The sequence below is a fragment of the Pavona decussata genome, unplaced genomic scaffold (genome assembly GCF_977016875.1).
Source record: "Pavona decussata unplaced genomic scaffold, jaPavDecu1.1 SCAFFOLD_84, whole genome shotgun sequence".
NCBI lineage: Eukaryota > Metazoa > Cnidaria > Anthozoa > Scleractinia > Agariciidae > Pavona > Pavona decussata.
The window spans coordinates 6,295,814-6,310,155 of record NW_028145502.1 but is presented as its reverse complement, the minus strand read 5'-3'; the positions used below and the strand labels follow the sequence as shown (position 1 = coordinate 6,310,155).

Sequence of the window (14,342 nt, the reverse complement as noted above, 5' to 3'; positions counted from 1 at the left end):
TATTTTCCGGCTGTTGTACGGATCTACATTTATCGATCTGATGCAATTCCAGTCCCCTTGGTCTTTCTGATAGCTCAATTTTTATTATATTTTAGTAGTTAGTACTGATACTTTACTAGCTTCAGTGTTACGTACGATGTAGAATCTAGCAAGGGAGGTGTGGGAAGCAAATATGAGCACTTTGGTTCACTTGTTATTTAGCCGAAAATCTCTTGCGCTAATATTATTATGATGAAAGTCGCATTTAATCATACGAAGCGTGTTTCTTGTTTACTTCCAGGAAAGGTATTGTCTTCCTGTAAAAAAATGAAAGTCACTTCCTGTTTATATAACCAAACGTATCCTAAAGTGGCTGACGAGTCCTACTGTCGTTTACCTCTTTTTTTATGGGAGCCCTAGTGAGCAAACATAGAACAGCTAATTGCGAGAAGAAACAGTAATTGTTATCGGAAAATCGTTTGAATTTTTAAAATTGCGTGTATTGACAGGAAAGAGGAGGGAAAAGAATCAATCAATCAATGAAACACAGTCTGCACGGTGTATTTTAAAACCGTAACAAACTCGCAAGGAGGCTGCAACAGCCAATAAAAGTCGGATAAGAAAACGATAATCAAATCCTGGCTACTCACCTAGCTTTCAAAAACTCATTAATAATTCGTAAGCCCAATTGACCTATTAAATGCTCGATAAAACATCACGTGGCTGGTTTTAAAACCCGATAAAACGTTTTAAATGTTTTTCTAGTATGCTTATTTCCAACGTTCACAAAAGCATCATTGTTATGACCTCTCTTGACACACGCTATTCCAGGAATGTTCTTGAAGCCGTTCAAAAAACTTGCAGCATGTTCTTTATCGGGTCTAAAACTACGAGGCGCACCCGATAAAACACTGCTGCTCGTGTTTTAAACATTATATGACTTCTGCTTCCCAAATTACACACACACACACATAGACGTCTATTGTATGCGGCTAATTATCTGTGGAAGTTAAAGGCCGATTTAGACGGCACAACTTTTGCTTACCACTGTCGCATGCGATTTCTAGAGCGCGCGCTGCTCGCGTCATGCAAAAATTCGCACACAACTCTTGTCATTTAACATAACCTATACCTACGATTGTCGTAGGATTTTGAGACATGTTTTAAAATTCCTGTGACATTTTATTTGCGACGAACACAACAGTCGTATGCGAGTTGTAGGTTTGATATACATGAAACAATTCGTGTCGTAGGCCCGTCGTAAGCTTGTCGCGTGCGACGAAGTCGTACCGTGTAAATCGGCCTTAAGAGTGCTTCTTTCTTTGAATCAGCAATATCCTAGTACAATTTTCCTATTGGCCATCATAAAGAAATCTCATCATTTAATGTCATGATATATAAAAGAATAGCGTGGGAACACCGTTTGCCGTCGCTTCTCGCTACTCGTAAAGTTGTGATTTATATATGTTCTTCAAAATTTTATAGCTTATTTTGAACTACCCCATATTCAGTATAGCCACTTCAGTGTTTACTTTTCCAGGAACCCAAGTCATCTGTAAATTCAATAGTTATTGGAAGTAAATAAAGGGGTTAGTTGTTAAAGAAACTGTTGTGCAACTTCGGCGGGGGAATGCAAAGCATTATCTGGCAAGATAATTAAAGAGATCCAGGAAGTGATGTTTTGGATGTTAGCTATCGAGTAATTGTGAGCTGTGTGTGGTTCAGTATAGCGAGCAGTTGTGCTACAAGGGTGGTACAAAAGGAAAAATCATTGTTTGATTCCATGGGGATTTAGAGTGCCGATTTACAATATGAAGCTTTCCTTTAAATTCATTTTTTTTTTAACAATTTTTATTGCCTTTACATGACACGTCATTTACAATACTGAACACTATTAACACTACTTACAATACTCACAATACTAACCACACTAACTATACCTACATTGTTTACAATACTTGCTATACTTAGAAAGCTAAAAGTACTTACAATGTCCACACTACATACAGGAATAACACTATGTCTTCAAGTGAACTTATTCTACATATACTACTTGCAGTACAATACCTACGCTACAGTACAATACGATGCTTCTACTATTTATAAAAAGAATATTTGTGCTACTTACAGTCCATTTTTAAGGGTTCATATACAGCACAACGACTACTTACGACTTACTTACGATTTGTACGCGTATCAATTAAAAGTAAGGACGAAAAGATAAACGAAAAGAAATAAAGGACACGAAAAAGAAAGGGCAAAGAAGAGAGAGGCCGCACTCCTAACACAGAAGTCTTGGAACAAGAGTGGAGTTAAAAAACAAAACTCAAAGATTCAGTAGCGATCAGGGGACTATCCAAAAAAAAAACAAATTGACGACATAGTTCATTTAAAACAGTTCCATTTTAAGTTGTATTTCTTAACAGCGTTCGTTTTGTAAGCAGAACTTTTTTTTTTTCTATTTCTTGGCACTTTAAGAAGGTTTGCGAAAAAGTATGTAAATTCGGCAGGGTTTCTTAATTTTGGATGAGTAATTCAGTAAATATGATATCTGCCAATTAGGAGTGCATGATGTAAAAGTATATCCTCAGTATTATCGACCAAACCTTGACAGGTAGGTAGGGTGAAAGAAAAGTCTTGAGGCTTAACCAGATGCTGTATCAACCAGTATTGTACGTTTTGCCAAAAATTTTAAACAAAACCACATTCCAAGAACAGATGGATCAGGGTTTCTGTGTTTTGTTCACAGAAGGTACAGGCGTCCGTTAACGAAATACCTATTTTATAGAGGTAATTTTACGTTGCAATTCTTCTGTGAAGGAGTTTAAATTGGAAAGTTAAAAGTTTAGTTTCTCTAGTGCAATAAAAGGGCAGAATATATGACTCATCCCATTTTATCGAATTTTCGTAAATTCCGCAGTCAGTTATCCATTTTCTCTGGCTTTTAGCTGGTATTGAAGTGATTCCTTTAACAATTAATTTTTAGGCTTCTTTGCAAAAGTTTAAAGATGATAGTAGTTTTTGGCCACAAGTCGGTTGGTTTTTGGAATTTTTCATAACCTGATCCTGAAAAGACTTTTTCAATTTTGCCATGGCAGACACAACACCGTAGTACCTCAAAAAAAGTGGTCTTAACTTTAAAGCGAGAGTTAAAGTCCTCATAATTTAAAATAAAAATCGTACGTATGATCTAAAATATCATTGACCTGATTGATCGACTCCCGCACGGGACCAATTTCGATAAAAGACAGGTTGATTAGCAATCCTTATAAGGGAATAGTACCATATCGGTGAATTTCCAATGTATGTTGGCTTTTCTTCGTAATTTAGATTTGAGCAAATTTCAATTACCTCTTGAGTGAAAATATCTTGAATACTGAAACCAGCTACATCAGCCTGGTTTAAGTTACCAGTCAGAAGTAATTTGTTGCCATTTTTCTTCGTAAAATAATAAAAAAAAGTTTTTATTTTGTTTGGTTGTTGTCATCAAGGTACTTCTGCACCCATTTGGCTTTCAAAGCGAAATTAAGGGATTCGATATCATTTTTAATCCACCGTCTCCTCTAAATCGTTACGACTTTCTGTGTTGATCCATGATGTGGAGATATGCCACAGACTATCAGGTATTCCTGAAAAAGGTTGGGTAAATTTATGATTTATTGTTGAATTTTTGACATTTCTTGAGGTATTTTGAAGAAAAAGAGGTCGTTGCCAGAAATACCAGCTCGCCCACCATTCTTGGACATAAAATAATATCAAATTTTAATGTTTGGTCTATGAAATGCTGTGGATCAAGAACAAAAGACCGAAACTGAACATGCAAGCGGATTCCATTCGCGCGAAACTCTTTACCTAAATGCTTTTATGCTAATTTATTTTCTCACTTTCAATACCTATAAATATGCCTTTCCGCTATTTCCATTTTACTCATTTGACAATGACGATATGAAGTCGTCGAAACGTCATGCAGTTTTACTATCGTTAATTTTCTTGGTAAAACATAAAATAATAATACCAAAAACACGCTCGCAAAAAACGTTTTGAGTTAATACTGATGGATATTGCTACCTTACCAAGGACGTTATATTGCATTGCCGCTTATGCTTCATACATTCTATGAATAACGTTTTCCTAAACTCTATTTTATCTATATAATTTCTGCTACTTCAATATCTGGGAAGAACTTATTAAATAAATTCATATTTAAGAGCAAATATTGGAATAAATTAGTATTTCTATTTCAATGAAATCCCATTAAGGGTAAAATAGATCGATGGGCAAAGGCTGCAGCCCAAAGTTTAGCAACAAAGAAAGAATGAAATAAAGATAAAGGAGCCAGAATTTCCTCATCTGGTTCGATATTTAAAGCAAAGTACCGAGATTCTCACAACTGCTTGAAAAAGCCTCCTTCTTTTGCAATGGATTTTAATGCATTTCTCCGTTTTCTTTGACACAGCCTTGTTATTTTTCTTTTCCGGCGTTAACTCTTCTAGAGATAATATAATCGCATTTTTTAGTTACTTTGTAATTAATAACTATCTAATAAAGATAATTATGGCGCAATTTTCGTTTTCGTTCACTTATTGCAAATAAACGTCTGTTTTTCTGAGAATCAAACACACAATGTATGACTCACTCGGCAAAGAAATAGCGTAGCAGTGTAACAGCCAACAGTGGCTAAAATGACATCTAGTTACTTCGTGGTAACAGCGGAATTCTAGAGCGTCTACCAATGTGTCGTCGCGGCATTGTTTACATTTTCACCTAGAGCAAAAGAAAGCATGATACTACTCTTAAGCGAGATTTTTGCGTTAACAGAGGGATCTTCGCGGTACAAATATCAGTGTAAACTAGCGGGATTTTGGACTAAAAAACCCAGATTTCCGGAAATTTTCAGCCCTTTTAATCTCTGTAGTTGTTTTTTTAGAGATGTTGAACTACAAGAAACAGAAAAAAAAAGTTCGTGCCATTAGCACTTTAAAAGTCTGAGAGAGGTGAAGATTCCCCGTTGTCTGCGAATTTCCAGAGCCTGTGAATTCGAAGCGCATCGTGATATTTGTTGATGCCTCTCTGCAAGCTTATGGTGCGGCTGTCTATACCCGATGCGAATGTCATAACGATGCCGTCACCAGTCGGCGTGGAGTTTCTAAGGAAGCGAAACGCGACAGAGGCACGAATTTCGTAGGTTAAGTGGGCGAATTTAAGGAACTAGTCGGCCAGTTAGACCAGCAAAAAGTTCAGAGCAAGACAGTTGAACTTGGAGAAACATGGAGATTCAATCCATCAGCTGCTCCACATTTTGGAGAAGCCCACGAAGTAATAGTGTAAACAGATTAGAAATCCATTTATGCCGTTGTAGAAAACCGAGATGTGATTAATGAGGAGCTGATCACGATGTTTACAGGGTTGGAGTCCCTACTTAATTTCCGTCCGTTGGCTTATCAGAGTTTAGATCGGCGAGAGGATGTTCCATTGACCCCTTACCATTTCTTGCATGGCCAAATGGGAGGAAAATTTGCCCCTGAGTCTGTTAAAACCACTACTTTTTATTTGCGTCAAAAATGGAGAAAGGTTCAGGGCATTATTCCACGAGTGTGGAGGAGATGGCTCAAAGAATGTATTCCTGCCCTCAACAGCCGACCAAAATGAATTCCGAGACTTAAAATTTGGAGATGTTGTTCTTGTGATTCAGCCAGATGCTCCAAGAGCACATTGGCCATTAGGGCGAATTGTTAAGAGATGGCCACACCCGTGCCATTCCCATTGGAATTAATAGCTAATCAGTTATTAAGAGCCACACAAGGACTACCTTCCAGAGCGGTAAGGGAAAATATTAAGAAGACGGTAAACGAACTAGAGCGCTCGCTCTTAGAAACATTTTGAATTTTCGTGAAGATTTTAATTTTCGTGTGCAAAGTTAGTTTTTGTGAGAATCGCTTTTGGGGGATTTTCTTGAAGGTGTGGTGTCAACCGCGTTACCGTTTTGAAGGTGTTTTTTGGCCGATTACTGTCTGGCTGTTGGTTTTTGTAGAAATTTCCTCAACCGCAAAGTTGAAGAGCAAAGTGTTACAAATTAACATCGCCTCTCAACTTTTCACGATAAGGAAGAGAATTGAACAAGAAAAAAATATATTGTAGGGTGTATGATAGTAACATCTTAACTCGAGCAAAACAAAAAATCGGATCACCAGAACCTCCACAGTTAATTGTTTTTTTTTCCCAGTGAGTTGCTGTAAAGAAAGGAAATTCTACATTGTAAATCAATGAAACAATAAGAAGACACGTGTCAAGTGGAATGGAGGAAGCCTTACTACCTGGCTCTAGCTTCAATTTCTAGTGAAAGACAGGAAGAGAGTCCAAAGTCAGCGTGCCAGCCGTCGCTTGTAGTTTTTGCTAATGTATGGTTTGCAAAAGATATCGCATCCGTGATCTTAATAACCAAAACTCAAGTATAAAAACAGCAAAACTTTTCCTATGATGATTGGACGTCGAATGACTAAATTGTTTGCTGACCCTACACAAACGCGCGTTCGCCACAACATGGTCTTCATTTTTGTTTATCAAAAATCAGTACTTAGTCCTGCTCAGCCAAACTTCTTTACTGGAAGGATTATGTAACTTGACTCCAGACCTCGAATTCAGTGAAGTGATTCCTTATTGATGTTTTATAGCTCTATTAATAATCATGTGAAAAGTGATAATATCATTATTGTGTTAAAGTGTAATGTTGAAGGTTGTTAGAAGCGTAAAGTTTTTTCTACGAAGTTCTCAAATAAACATTATTTCGCGTGTGTCTGATACAGATTTAAAACCTAAGCAAGATGATTGAGCAGTAGGGACTATTAACTAACACTCAAACTTTGTTAAATTGCAGATATTTACAGAATAACCAGCTGCAGCATTTACCAGAGGGCATTTTCTCTTCCTTGGTTTACCTTGACGAACTGTAAGTACCACACAGAGTAATGATTATTTGGCTCTTGTCAATACAATTGCGTTCTTGTACCATATACTCAGTGCATTGTCAGCATTCCAGATGGATGTCCTGGGGTAAGGGAGGGGGTTGGGGGGGGGGGGGGGCGCATGAAGGGGATACTTTAAGAACTCTGCATTGCCGTGGTTACAATCAAGTTGTATGACATTTGGTTATTAGAGGAAGTGGGTAACTTTCTTGTTTGCAATTTTAAGGCTCTCAACTGTTTCTCGTAGCCATATAACGCTTTGATTCCTCGTCTCGGGATCAATTCAGACACTCCAGTTTCCTCCTCCTTTGATTGTTGAGATAACATTTAGAGTCCTCATTGTGGTTATTGTAGCCTGCAAGCAAGCTCTCTTGGGGGTGGGGGGCGGGAGGGGAAAAGAGGAGAGAGCTTGCAACGATGTCTCAGGATTTTCATTTCTGCGTTGAATTTTTCGACGCAAAATGCTGATTGGTGGATATTGAATTTGGTGCTTACGTCATTGCGCTTCGCCTGTGTCGTGTTGACAACACAAAAATGGTGGCGGAGTTTCTATTTGTGATGGTTGCGAGAATTTCTCTAAATAACTTAGGTTTTTTAGGGCAACGTTTTTTAGAAGCGCAATGATTTCATTTTGATCTGGCACTCTCACGTCTGCTTTGCTACTCGTTCACAACATCACAAATTTCACACGAGTTGAGTGTTCCAATGAAACCACGTTGTCGATATTGAGAATTGCGTTCTCGTTCTCGGAGACCCGGCTGCAGAATTGAGATCCTTCCGATTTCCTTGCACTGCTTCTTTTTTCCCTGGCCGGACTGTGTCCAGTTTTCGACATCTTTTAGGTCCAGTAGTTTTGTGGCGTTGACACTGCAGTCGGCAAGATTTGCTTGACCCTTGGGACGACATTTGTGACCTCTACTTTTTGGTCAATCGGCTTTTAGTGTGCTCACAATTAAGTAAAATCCTTCACTTAATTATCTGATTTTTGTGGCACTTCGTAGGCATACTCGATCAGAGAAACTAAAGTTTTTTGTCAGCAAGGATTCCCGTCTTTCGAAGTGTATCTGATAACATTGTACCTTTTATATGTTTGTTTACGTTTGCTATCGTTTACGGTTTGCGCTGATTGGCCAAATTCTGACAGCTAGGACAGCAGAGAGACGCGGGGAGTATTGGGGGCGGCATTCAAATTCCTGAGACATCGTTGCAAGCTCTCTCCTCTTTCCCCCTCCCGCCCCCCACCCGCAAGAGAGCTTGCTCGCAGGCTATGGTTATTGTTATTACGGGTACCAAATTTTTTAAGGTCATCATTCGTGACCTGAAATTGGTATATAAACCAGTGGAGAGTGTATAAAAATGATAGCAAGACGTTATGATAAATAATCGTGAGTGGATTAAATTAAACGTGCTGTGAACATCGGGACAAGAACCGCACATGTGTTGCCAGTGTCATTGCTAAATTATTAAGGCTACACCATAAATTTTAGGTGATTCCGCTGGATAGTATTGTGCATTGTTTCTGCGCATAAACTTTTGCGTCATTAACACGCGTCTGGCACGCGTGCGCACGCTGAAAACATGCTGTGTTTCTTGAAACTAGGCCTAGCCAATAAGTAAATTGTTTTCTCCTAAACGAGCACCATGACCAATTTTTATTACCTTGGTATTTTTACTTAGCTGTTATTCTATTTATGTTTTAATTAAAAAAAAAATGACGACAGAAAAATGAGTCATTTCCCGGAAATATTATCTTGCCCACCATTTGGGGACTTCAAATAATGATACTGAGAACACGCTTGCAAGAAACGTTTTAGGTCAATACTGATTAATAATGTGCTTAATGTTATCTTTAATTGATGCTCATGCTTCATACCATAACATTTTCCTTCACTATATTTCATCGAAGTTATTTCTGTTACCACACAACCTTGCACGAAATGATCAAACGGAGTCATTTTTAAATGCAAATACTGGAATCAAATATTACTTTCATTTCATGTTAATCACCTTAGCAGTAAAATAGATCACTGGGCAAGAGCTGCAGCGAAAAGTTTAGCACCGAAAAATGGAATGAAAATAAAATATAGAAGCTAAAGATTATCTCAACACTTCGATATGTACTCACGATTCTCACAACTTCTGAAAAAGTCCTCATTTTTCGAAGGTCTCTTTTGCATTGCTCCATTTTCGTCGACACAGCCTTGCTAGGTTTACTTTTGATATAAGATAAAGTTTTCTTAATCGCATTGTATAGTTGACACATAATAATAAAACAAAATATGACACTATCCTGCATTCCATTTCATTATAGCAAATAAACATCTGTTGTTTCCTGAGAAACTAACACATTATCCAACTCACTCGGAAAAGAAACCGCGTAACATTATAAAATCTAATAGAGGCATTGTATATATTCAATGTTTGAGAAACACTGTTATGATTGACAAGTATAATAGCTAATGGAAACGTGAACGGCTAGTCACTACCATCAAACGGAAGTGGCTAATGTATCTTGCGCAAAATGAGCTGTGTTAACTTTTGTTGTTGTTGTTGTTGTTGTTAAAATGTTTTGCGGAAAAAGAGCACATCTATTTGCGAGAGGAAACTGTAGTTATTGTTACCCGAAAAAATCGTTTAAAGTTGAAATGTTTTTATATAATGAAAGGAAGTGAAAGGAAACATTATAAATATATAACACTAAAGAAAATAGAAAAAGTAAAAGAAAAGAAAGAAAAAAAAAATCAAGAATTAAAAACAAAAAGGAAAGAGATACTTCTAATACTGGAAATTGGTAAAGGGTCAAATCTATTATATGCAGTACCAAGACTGAAAATTCAAATATTAAATCGTATTTCGACTTCGCATATATAAAGGGGAAAAGACATCGGTATTGGAAAGGGAGGGTAAAGCCTGTAGTGCTTGGGAGCGGCTGATTGTTTCCTAATCTTTATAGCCTAAAGGCGAGAAAGGTCCAACCTTCTAGAACTCCGCAGTGTTGCTTGCCTAAAAGCCTGAGAAAAACTTCTAAGAAAAATGCTAAGTCTCCTGAACATCGAATGGTTTGGCTTTGTTCTAACAACAGTTTGTCAAAACCAACTGTTAAAGGTCGCACGCTATTTGAACTCACACTTTTGTAACGACCGCTGATCTTTGTTTGACTTTAGCCAGGGGGGAATAATTCATAAATTATCTGTAAATTTTCTGATGCAAGCCCGTGATATGACGAGCTAGACAAATAAACTTCACTAACATTTTATTTTATATTTTTACTTTATATTTTTTTCTCCCCAATTAGTAGGGCACTTGTGCTCGGCTATTATTATTATTATTATTATTATTATTATTATTATTATTATTATTATTATTATTATTATTATTACATCGTGTGGTGTCGTGTGATTTTATGGGGTTGATGTTTTTTAGTTTATTCCGCTGATGCTCCAAACAAAAGAGGAGAGGGGAAGCAAGCGAGTAAGAAGAAAACATGGGCGACCCATGGGATACATTGTGGGCTTCCCCAAAAAATCAACATTATTATCAAAAGAACAATTGATTCATTAATGACTTTATTTAGCACCAACTTTCCATTTCCGTGCCAAATACATTCGTCTTTGATATTCATATTGCGTACAGATGACAGATAACCGATACTATTCCAATATAAGTAAAATTGATGCCATCAATTGCTTATTATATGCGGATGTTTGTCCCTGGAAAAGTGTGTTTTCCCTGGAATCAGGCGATACCCTGGCACCACTTTCCTATTGAACAACCTATTGTGATAAATTCTGTCCATTTAAAAAGGAAGAGTGCAGGAACACCAATTGTCTCCATTTCTGAAGATTTTCCGTGGTACAGTGTATTTCGAGAGTAATTAAAAGTTGATTGAAAATATTCTCTATTTATTGCGATGCAACAGCTAACATGGCCTCCCCATCATTTAATATGTATGGCATTCAGACCATTCGCTTAAAGACGTGAGAAAAGATTCGTCGAGGAAGTATACGCCTCATCAGAAAGTTCGAGGAAAGCTTACTATAGGGAATGTGATGTGTGATGCAAGATACTAGTTCAACTGAAAACAAAACTAAAAAATTTAAATTTCATTTATTTATTTCGTTACTTCGCAGTCAATTTCAAACAATTTGTCAACAAGAAAGATATTAAATAAATTTTTTACTACTATGACAAATACAAGTTATAAACAACATCAAATAGGGAAACCCAAAGGTTCTTCGACAAAAAGCCTGCTCAAAATTTTGATCACCGGAAAACTAAAACCTTTTGTTTTCGGAGGGGAGAATGTGTGGTTTACAATGTGATAAAATATAAAAAAAAGGAAGTATGGACGATTCTATTGACAGTGCTGAAAACGACGATGAAGGTGTGGAGCTTTACCGTCAATTGAAAGCACTATGGGGAGTTGCCAATATGCAAGCCAGAAAGTGGATCTTTAATCCGCCTAAAGTTATTAAAACTAAATGCCAGTAAAAATCAAAGAAATCATTTTCACGGTAAAAAAAAAATCGATTTCGCTCATATTTTGTTAGTTTGAAGGCCTAGGTAAGTAAGTAAAGGAAATAAGGTTAATATTTTGAAATATTCCATATAACCAGGCAAGGAGCCATAATTAGAGATGGAGACCGTAACGAGATGCCATTTTGACTTGTGCCATGTGTTGTACCAAAACAATATATTTTTAGAAAAACTTGCGCGCATACGCGCGTGCGCGCACGCGTGTAAATGGCCAGGATCGCGCGTGGAGAAATTGAATGCTTTTTCTACCCGTTCAAACTTTAAAATTTTGCTTGGGGATATATTCTCGGTGCCCACATTTAAGGAATTAGACCCTCACAACGAACAGGCAACAATTGAAAGAAGACGGAGGAAGTTGGAATAAGCGGCATATTGATCACATGACTCTCAAAGTTAAGTCAAAAAGACACCAAAACGGTGGCCGGCTGCGTGCATTGCTACAATTGAATGAATATGTACTCAGACAGGTAAGTGAATTTTTTCTCAGCTGCTTTCTGTCACTTTTGCCAGTATGATATGGTTCAAATTGTACCCGAAAATTGTCTAAAGTTCAGTTACTTGTTGTTGGAGAAAGTCTAAACACTTGTGGAAAGTTGTGATGCTGCAAAGTTGTTACGCAGTTTTCGCAACCTCCATATTGAACTCTGTCAGTCTCACTGTTTTCTTGCTCGTGAATCAATTTACGTGGCCATGAAAAGGAAGAAGCCAAACAACAACCGGCTACATGGATGGACTTTCTAAAAAATTGTACCTTGTCACATTCCGCGTAAACCCGCAGCCGGTTTCTTGGCTATAAACAAAGCCTGATTCCGGGATATAAAACAGTGGAGGATGCATTTGACTGAGACCGACACCGAGTTGAAACATTTGGATTGGTTTCTGGGTTTTAGTCAAGATACGTACTTCAAAATAAAGTCAAAAATTTCTTCTTTCATTTCAGCTTTCATTTTGTTTTCACTCCCGCGGACATGCATGAAAACTTTTGGTTTGTCTGCTAGTAGTTTTGTTTCACCTCTCTAGTTCTTAATTTCTGCCAGAGGCATTTTGAGAATTATTGGCTTATTTTGATGTTAAAGTTGCTAGTTTGATGTTGAGGAAATTTATCCTGCGAACTTAAAAAAAAGAAAGAGTTTGAATACAGATAAGAACGTGTTTACAGCTTTCTTGTCCCTTGGATAATCATAGAAATCAGCATCTAATAAACGAATGGACATTAATTTCAAGTCTTACGTGCAATACCTCCTGAAAGCAGCAAGGCAACAGCCGTCATAAGAAGCAGTAAGTTTCAATTTCGGCAAAAAGAAGTAATCGAGGAATTCACTTCTGACCGATGTTGAAAAATTTGACACAGATCTGTGAAAGAAACATGCTCAATTCGACAGCTTTTAGCTTGACTACTTAATTTCTGCCCATAAACTGAATAAAGTTTTATTTATTACGTAAAATCATACACTCGTAAAACTGATGACAGTTTACAAAATTTGGTGGAAGCGCCGAGTATTAATGCGATCTAGTGAGTGCGAAGTGAAAACGTTTGGGACGATGGACTTAACTCGTCTCCTCAAGGCTTCACCACCAATTTGAAATAAATAGTTGAAACTGACTTCTCCAATAAAATTTAAGTTTATATAAGACTTATATCAGCATCGCGGAGAATATTTTATGTTTGTATTTTAATATTTTAATGTTTTCTACTAGCTACGGTTTCAATTCAGTCAGGAGAATTTCCTGGAGTTGTTCCCAATGCTTTAGTTTTACAGCTGTAGTTTAGTTAGACTAGATGGAGAAACTTAAACATATACAGGGTAATAAAATGTTATTTTCACATTTAAAGTATTTAAAAATTATGTTATTTTGTCGAAACCGAACAAAACCTTCTTTTCCATTTTCCGTATAAGGTAGTAGCCCCACGCAAATTTGCGTGTATCCGTGCGGGTTTATGACGTGAAGGGTGGCGCAATTTTTTCTAAAAAAACAGATTTTTTGGTACAACACATGGGGACGCGTGGAGCCCACGCTTACGGTCTCCATCCGTGCTTATGGCTCCTGATATAACGGCAGAAAACCATGAAAAACGGTAACCCTACCGGAAGCTCGCATTTCACCACGAGAGAAATCGAAATTTTACAATTTTCAGCTTCTCGCTGTTCAGACATTTATATAGCTATGAATCTATCTTTCGTATAATTTGGTATATTGATTCTTCCTCAGTCAAGACATAGTAATTATATACATCTCTGCTCGTTTGTGAGCGAACCGAGCTCGGATGAAGTAGACACACTTTCGTCTATCACGCAAAAGTCTAAAATAATCCAAATTCAGCGAGAAAAAAAGCCGACCGGTAGTTTCTCAATTCCTCTCACACTTTGACAAAAGACAGTTCAGTAATTGATTTTTTTGGTGTACGGTTTTAAATATTTAGGATCTAGCAGAACTTTTACACGAACGCCGATCAAAGTTCGACAAAATTACAATATTCAGCACCATTGAAATCTAAAACTCTATATACCAAGGCGTAATAGAATAAATTAACTCCTCGGCCAAAATTTGTATAAAAAAGGCTTTAAACTATTTCCAACACTTTAAGCGATTTAAAAAAAAGTGCACTGGTGTTAAATATTGTCTACACGGGTACAACAAATCACCAAACACCAAAATAACCACAAGATAAAATTAAATCTCACTCGCTCCCTAATCTGTGTCACGTACGAGCGACTTTGCCAAAATAACAAACAGATGTTTACATCCCTTGATTTAGTCATATTTTAAAATATCTTACTTAACGATGCGCCAGATTTCCAGGTCAACTTGGTGAAGAAATAGACAATACATCCTGGAAGAATTAGAATTAATGGTATTAATGAT

At 37.1% G+C, this 14,342-nt stretch overlaps 1 protein-coding gene, 1 long non-coding RNA gene and 1 pseudogene across 3 annotated transcripts in view; 1 reads left to right on the top strand and 2 right to left on the bottom strand.

Annotated features, from left to right (window-relative positions):
* The window catches only part of LOC146475649 (ras-like protein 1), a 491,817-nt pseudogene that overhangs the window by 308,734 nt on the left and 168,741 nt on the right, over positions 1-14,342 (bottom strand). The window lies entirely within an intron of this gene.
* The window catches only part of LOC146475651 (uncharacterized), a 145,425-nt gene that overhangs the window by 1,589 nt on the left and 129,494 nt on the right, over positions 1-14,342 (top strand). Inside the window, exon 2 of the long non-coding RNA XR_014865928.1 lies at positions 6,854-6,925. This is a non-coding gene — a long non-coding RNA (uncharacterized LOC146475651). The remainder of the gene's footprint in view (positions 1-6,853; positions 6,926-14,342) is intronic.
* The window catches only part of LOC146475652 (uncharacterized), a 417,346-nt gene that overhangs the window by 322,174 nt on the left and 80,830 nt on the right, over positions 1-14,342 (bottom strand). The window lies entirely within an intron of this gene.